Below are 8,205 nucleotides of genomic sequence, written 5' to 3' on the forward strand. Positions count from 1 at the left end.
ATTATTTTTGTGTGTGATTCTGGTATATTTTCTTCTATTTGACTAGTTCTTTTTATTTGGAGAAATGACTTCTTTTTTTCTTTTTAGAAATAACAAGTAATTCCAGCATGATCAGTGTGATCAGTTTGACTTGAGGGAAACCATTGGTACTTGGGAAGGAGGAGACTTCCAGGTGTCCAACATCTCACCTAGACAACCCTTAGGGCCTTTGTTCCTTGAAATAATCTCTAAAATATGAAGTTCAGTGGGTTTTACTGATTCATAAATTAGTCTACATTATTTATAACACTTTTGCATATCTAATAGCTTATACCTATCTACAGCTGTATATCTAATGATTGGTAAAATGATATAAGCTTTAGTGATGAAATAAGCTAAATCTAGTGCTTCTTACTTGTTTTAGTTTCTCCATTTAAAAATTTTTGTTTCAAAATGGATGATACTTGCAAACAAGAAAACAGAAAACTCTTTTTGGAGACTAGTGCTTGATCAAGCTCCATAAAAGAAAGAAGTTTTGCAACAGATTCTGTAGTTTAAGGCTATAGACTCATCAAAGCTAGTATTGTCAGCAGTGTGCAATAAAAAATACTCTTGGTAAATCATTTTTTTCTCAAATATGGTGTGCATTTCCCAGTCTCTACTTTTTCCACATCTATTTTATCTGTTTGTAGAGATTTCAAATTCCATTAATAATCTGAAATAAGCTTTTATTTCCCAATTATATATAAGGATTAATTTTAGATAGAGTGTGATAGTTTGGGTAACTCAAATTCAAACTAAAGTGTAAATGACTAACACCAGAGTCTTTCTACAAAGCAGGGATCATTGGTTCTTTACCTTGAGAACCTGAAACTAGTCTGTTCTGAGAACAAGAACAATGAAAATTTTTGACTCTGTTGTTCACCATTTCTTCTCTTCTGTGTGACTTTGTTGATGTCTTAGATCAACATATTGACTCCCTATATCACCAACAACATATTCATCACTTTTACATGTTATCTCTCGGCTTTTGGATAATGTGCGGAATTGGAATAATTATAACACAGGCTGTTTGTCATAGATTAAAAACATATGATTTGAAACAAACACACCTTTAAAAAAATACAACATTTGGAACTTGTTATCTTTGTATGTATAGTTTTTTTTCTAAAGACAATTGTATAGGATTCAAATTCTCTGACTGACTTAAGAGAGAGCAGTAAAGAACTTAATGCTTTTCTTTCCTCACACAACTTTCCTGGCCAGAGCCCGAGTTCTCAGGAAAACAAATGACTTCATAGATGGAGCTGCTCCACATTAGGAAGTGCAACAAGAGTTATGAAATGCAGTCACAGCAGGGGAAGAAGTTTGTTTGCATTTGGAGGTTGACCTTTTGTTTCTAAGGTGCCTCAGTGTGGTTCAAGCTAAGTGTTTTTATTATGGTCCGTACTCCCTCTCCTGTTTAAGTCATTCTTTTTGATCTCAATTTTTGGCAGCACCTCCAAGTTATGGGATATGCTTGAGGCTACCAGGTGAGAATGGTTTCTGGCCTGTATTGATTCCAGGAAGCAGAGCTTCCTGGTTCCTGGCTCTTTTAGAGCATTCATTCCTGTAGCCCCCTCTGGTTTGCAGCCATTTGTGTTGAAGTGATGAATGTTTCCGATATTGTTATAGGAATTCAACAGGAGTTTAGTACAGCCTTTACATCTTTATCTCATGTACTCAGGAAGCCTTAGGTGAAGGGGAGCAGTGGAAATTTTGCCTCTGGAGAAGAGCTTGTGCAGGGATAGGACCCAGGGCTGGGAAGGAGAGGTCTTCTCACTCTCTTGGGCACCAGCACATCTGATCAGTCCAGACACTGACTCAGGTCTTTTCTCTCCCCTTGTTCGGATGGCCCCTGGTAGCATGGCTGACCGTGCTCCTGACCAAATCCTCTTGCTATTTGAAGGTTTTAAAGGTTGCACATTTATCTTCTCATTGTTGTGTGGGAGGGCCCTGGCTAGTCTTGATCCAGGTTTTTGGCTCAATGTGACAAAGAATTCAGAGGAGACATAGATAATGGTGAACAGGAAAGATTTCTTTAAAGGCAAAACAAAAGTACACACTCAGGAAGGAGTGCAGGCAACTTCACTGGAAAGTCATGAAATTACCAAGGATCGAAGCATGGTGGTTGGTGTCTGTGGTGGAGTTTAATTGAATATTCAAATGAGTATTGGAGTTGGAACAGGGCTTGAGTACCATCCATTTTCTTTCTCTCTCTCTTTTTTTAAGATTTATTTATTTATTTGAAAGAGTTACACAGAGAGAGGAGAGGCAGAGAGAGAGAGAGCTCTTCCATCCACTGGTTCACTCCCCAACTGGCCACAACAGCTGGAGCTGTGCTGATCTGAAGCCAGGAGCTAGGCACTTCTTCCTGGTCTCACATGCAGGTGAGGGGGCCTAAGTACTTGGGCCATCTTCTACTGCTTTCCCAGGCCATAACAGAGAGCTGGATTGGAAGTGGAGCATCTAGAACTTAAACAGGCACCCATATGTGATGCTGGGACCATAGGTGGTAGCTTTACCCACTACAGCACTGGCACCCCCATCCATTTTCATACTCCCTTTTTGGGAAATCTTGGAGATGTCATGGCATCAAGTGCATGATGGGAATGAGTTCTAGGTATGTGATGGAAGTGGTTGTACTGATCATGGTGATTTAATTATCATCAAAGTCACCCAGACTGCAGGCATGTTGGATAATTCTAGCTGGCAAAACTCTGGGATCTGCAGGGAGCAGGCAGTGTGGCAGTGATACATGCAGGGCCGTGGCACAGGTGCTAGCAGTCCTGTTTCTCTTTGCTGGCTTATATCACCATTGTCAACTATGTAAGAGGAGACTCTTCTTCCTCCATCTTTCTTGTCTTCCTTTCTGAGTCCATACTGACTTGTTTTCCTTATTTAGTAGACTAATAAAAATATTTTTAAAAGACATATTATCACTTATTTGAAAGGTAGATGCACACACACACACACACACACAGATCTTCTATTTACTGGTTCACGCCCCAAATTCCTGCAGTAGCCAGGAATGGGCTAGGCCACATACAGGAGCCAAGAACTTAATTCAGGTTTCCCATGTAGAAGGTAGGGATTCAAATACTTGAGTCATTATTGCACATTAGAAGGCAGCTGGAGGGAGGAATCAAACTTAGACACTCTGATGCAGGATGCGGACATCCCAAGCAGTGTTCCATCCATTGTGCTGGCCATCTACTCCTAAATAGACTATAATTTTTAGAGTGATTTTAAATTCACAGCAACTGAGTGGAAGGAACAGAGATTATACATATAACTCTTTCTCTTTTGCATTGCCTTCAGGACTTTGTCCAAGATTAGTTTCCCATATTTATATAAATATATTTCTGGAATCTCTACTCTGTTCCATTGATCCATGCATGCATTCTTTTGCAGATATGACACAGTCTTGATTACTATAACTTTATAGTAAGTCTTGATGTTGGGTAGTTTCAGTCCTCATACTTAGTTCTTTTTTTTTATTTATTTGACAGGTAGAGTTATAGATAGTGAGAGAGAGAGACAGAGAGAAAGGTCTTCCTTCCATTGGTTCACTCCCCTAATGACTGCTATGGCCAGCGCTGCACCAATCCGAAGCCAGGAGCCAGGTGCTTCCTCCTGGTCTTTCATGTGGGTACAGGGGCCCAAGCACTTGGGCCATCCTCCACTGCTCTCCTGGGCCACAGCAGAGAGCTGGACTGGAAGAGGAGCAACCGGACTAGAACCTGGCACCCATATGGGATGCCGGTGCCACAGGGGGAGGATTAACCAAGTGAACCATGGCGCCGGCCCCCATACTTAGATCTTTTATTCAATATTGTGTTGGATGTTCTGGATTTTTTGCCTCTCCACATAAACTTTAAAATCAGTTTGGTGATATTCACTAAATAACTTGTCTAGATTTTGACTATACTGAATCTATAGACCAAGTTGGGAAGAAATGACACTCTGACAATACTGATCCTGATTATATATTTAAATATTTTAGTGGGGAGGAGAAAGAAAGAAAGACAGAGTGCTTCCATGCACTGGTTCATTCCCCAAGTTCTTGTAATGGCTAGGAAGCTGAAGCCAGAAACCAGAAACTTAATTTAAGTCTCCCACATGGGTGGCAGTAACCTAATCACTTGAGTCATTGCTGCTTCCTCCCAGCCCTCACTTAGCAGAAATATGGAGTCATGAGCCAGAGTTGAGAATTGAACTTGGGCAGTCAGATATAAGACACGGGTATCTTATCATTTAGGCCAAATATCTGTTCCTTCCTAATTTTTAAGTGGGTATTTTTTCATCCCAGGATAATCTCATTTATGCTTTATAATATTCCTATGTGATGAAAAAACTACAGAAATTGAGACTCAGAGAAACTAGTTAATTAGTTGAAGGTCACACAAGTGGGAAATGATAGAGATGGGGTTTAAATGCTGTTCTACCAAGCCCCAGAATCCTTACTTTGAATCTATTTCTAAGGCAAGATCTTGGAATGGGCTCTGGAATCAACTAGCAAGGTTTAAACCCTGGCTTTCTGGAAGGGATATTTTTTTTCTCCTGTCTTCAATGGGAATTCTTAGATGTCTGCTGAACACAGGGAAAGACTTGCAGTCATTGACACCATTGTATCGCTGGATAAGCCATTCATGTTGGGAGTTGTTAAGGAAATCTGTGTTCATCTTCCATTGGCATATTTAAACTACAAGTTATGGGAGGGACATTGAACTAGGTAGTGCCTCCTAGATTCTAGATGCTATGAACCAGTAGAATTGAAAAAGAAAATTTCAAGGTATAGAGTAGAATTGCTTACTTTTAAATTTGCCTGTTATGGACAAAATACTGGCAACTATCCTTTGTTGTTATATCATTTCATAAAAGGAGAATATTTGAAAACTAAAAGAATAGAAATGACAGAATCTTAAAGTTCTAAACAGTAGTTCGAATTGAATAAAATCTAACTTTATGAAAATCTCATTGCATTTTCCTTACTGTTTTTACGTTTTCCACTGTGAGTCAAAATTGGCATCTACTAGCGGTTTTCTAGGAGTGAACTGATCAGCTCCATATTTTTCTTATTTGGTCATTTAACATCTCTTCCTTACTTATTCTAGAACTGGTCCAATGGCCCCAAATAGTATTCAAAAGTCTATTACAATGGCAAATAAAATTATTTGAAAATGAAAAGTCTGTTCCCTGGTCATTTCCCTGTCCATATCATTACTTAGAGTTGAGAGTTGAGCATGTTCTAGTGCTGTAGCAAGTTGACTTTTGGGTCACTTATGCCACAGCTCCATCCAAAACTTATTGGGGCTTTTTCATGTTTTATCTAAAGGCTTTTATAAAATAATGATATACTAAATATCACTGCAGTAGCTGAAATTTTGTATAAAAATGCAATTTATGAAACCACAGCAGACCTGACTTCATTTATGGGTCTTGGATAGAAATAGATAATATTTGTTTGTGGTCATTTAGACCACATTGTAGTTCAGTGAGATCTCTTGACCCCAAAATGTTTCTGTCTCATTAGCACTGGGACTTTAGAGTAGCAGATGTCCTGGGTTACATGGAAGCTGAAGGAAGTATATGGGATAGGCTCTTGCCCAAATGGCTAAATATCAACTCAGATAACCTTAGAGGAAAGTAAATGCTTATAAAATTCCTATAAATATTTTTTTGTATTCTTTTTAGCCAGCAAGGCACACAGGCAGCAATTGGAGCCTGTATTCAGTCATCTTTTTTCTTTGCTTTCTAGAGCCAGCAGCAGTCTCTGCAATTTTAAATCTCACTTAATTTGTGAAATACATGATACCACTTGTGGACTGCTTCAGGTGTGTGTGAGTCTCTGTGCACTCAGTGTAACAAGTTTCATGGAGAAGATAATTATTTCTCTTGAAAGTAGATTGTGTGTGACTAAAGCCATTGTAGGAGGCCATTTTTAAGTTATGCCCACTTACAAGGGTGTCCTCAAGACTTAGTTCTTTGCTCCCAGCTTGGAAGCCTTCCTTTTTTTTCGAGTTCTATTGGATGAGTCAATTCACTCTCAGTTACTTGGGACATCTTGATTAAAGAGGATCTTATGATTTCTCATACATTGTGGAAATATTTGAACATTATGTAACCTTTAAGTGAATTCTACAGTTGTTACTTAATTGTTTCTGAAAATTTTAATATGAATGATTTTATAACAAGATATTACAACTTTCAGTGATTTTCTTGTTAACTCTCTGCATTTAAAAAAAAATTTTTTTTTTATTTAACAGCTATAGAGAGAGACAGAGAGAAAGGTCTTCCTTCCATTGGTTCGCCCCCCTAAATGGCTGCCACGGCTGATGCTACCCCGATCCGAAGCCAGGAGCCAGGTGCTTCCTCCCGGTCTCCCATGCGGGTGTAGGAGCCCAAGCACCTGGGCCATCCTCCACTGCTCTCCTGGGCCACAGCAGAGAGCTGGACTGGAAAAGGAGCAACCGGACTAGAACCGGCACCCATATGGATGCTGGTGCCACAGGTGGAGGATTAGCCAAATGAGCCATGGCGCTGGCCCTCTCTGCACTTTTTTTTAAAATGAAGATTTATTTATTTATTTGAAAGGCAGAGATACAGAGAGAGAAGGAGTAAGAGAGAGATATCTTCCATCCATTGGTTCACTCTCCAAATGGCTGCAACAGGTGGGCTGGGCCTGACAGAAGGCAGGAGCCAGGAGCTTCTTCTGGGTCTTTCACATAGGTGCAGGAGCCCAAGTACTTGGGCCATCTTCCACTGCTTTTCCCAGGTGCATTAGCAGGGAGCTGGATAAGAAGTAGAACAATTGGGACATGAACTGGTGTCCATATGGGATGCCAGCACTGCAGGCAGAAGTTTAACCTTCTACATCACAGTGCTGGCCCCTGTAATATTTTTTGAGTTTTAAAAAATTTTAAATGAGGAACATTTTACATAATGCTTGAACTTGATTCTATGTCTCTGTCAAAAAAATTGAATTAACAGGTAGTATAGCACTATTCAGGGGTGGAAACGATAGTCCATACCATGAAAGAAAGTTATGGCACATCTGGAGGAGACTCACTGAGTGAGCCCTGCATGATATGCACTTGCTGGGGCAGCTGATCACTGGGGCTCAGGGTGGAAGTGAAGGGGAGCACTTGGTTATTGGCATATAAAAGGAGATCTTCACTTTTATTCCAGATTGTGGGAATGGTCACCAGAAGAGAATAGTGACCCCAAATTCAGCAAAAACACCATGATCCTGTGAAGCCTTTGAGTATTTTTGAGGAAGAATATGATGACTCTAGTCCAGATCCCTAGTTACCCTTCTTAATCTATGATTAACATCACTATAAAAGTGAGATAATAATAAATGTATCTTCTGAAATGGTGAGAAACCTTCACTGTTTCCTTCAGTGGAGGCTCTGTTATCATTTGGACATGGGTTGTAAACTCACTGCGGTTGTTTAGTTATAAGGTGAGGAGCATGGGTAGATAGATTCTTGAGGGAGGACTCACAGCCACTTCTAGGCATGTCTCCTTAGCTAGATCTCATCACAGGGTCACATCTAATGCAAAGGGAGATTGAAGAATGGGCATCAACTCCATGCTCATGGAGAAGAAGAAGAAATCACAGACTTTAGTAGAAATTCAGCACGCTCTAGCTCCAGGTGTCATAGCACTTCAGAGAGTGTTTTTCTCACTATGATGCCTTGCTTACTGGGATTTGTTTACAGAGAAAATATCCATTCTTTTATTCACTTGCTCATAAGGGCAGACCTATTCTTTAAGCACCTACTATGTACTATTCATTATGTTAGTTTTGGCAACTAAAATGGAGGTGACTGATTGTTTTTGGCAGAAAGAGAAAAACTCAAAAGTTTCAAAATGTGTTTTGTTATCTCGCATCATAAGCTATAATTGAAAGCAGAAGTCATGTGACATGCTTATTCTGCACCTGTCTTATACATCTTCCAGATCTTCCAACTTGAGACAGTTCTGATGGAACACGCAATAAGCATTCAACTATATCTGTTCATTAACAGTGTATTTATTTGATCAAGGAACAAGTGTGCCTGAAACCCATTAATGAATGAGTCATCCTGTCCAATGTGTTCCCTGAAAGGATTTTAATTCTAAAAGAATATTTTGTTTTCTATTAGAGAGTTTGGCTAAATTCATTGACTACTTCAGTTA

This window comes from Oryctolagus cuniculus, chromosome 5 (genome assembly GCF_964237555.1).
Source record: "Oryctolagus cuniculus chromosome 5, mOryCun1.1, whole genome shotgun sequence".
Classification (NCBI taxonomy): domain Eukaryota; kingdom Metazoa; phylum Chordata; class Mammalia; order Lagomorpha; family Leporidae; genus Oryctolagus; species Oryctolagus cuniculus.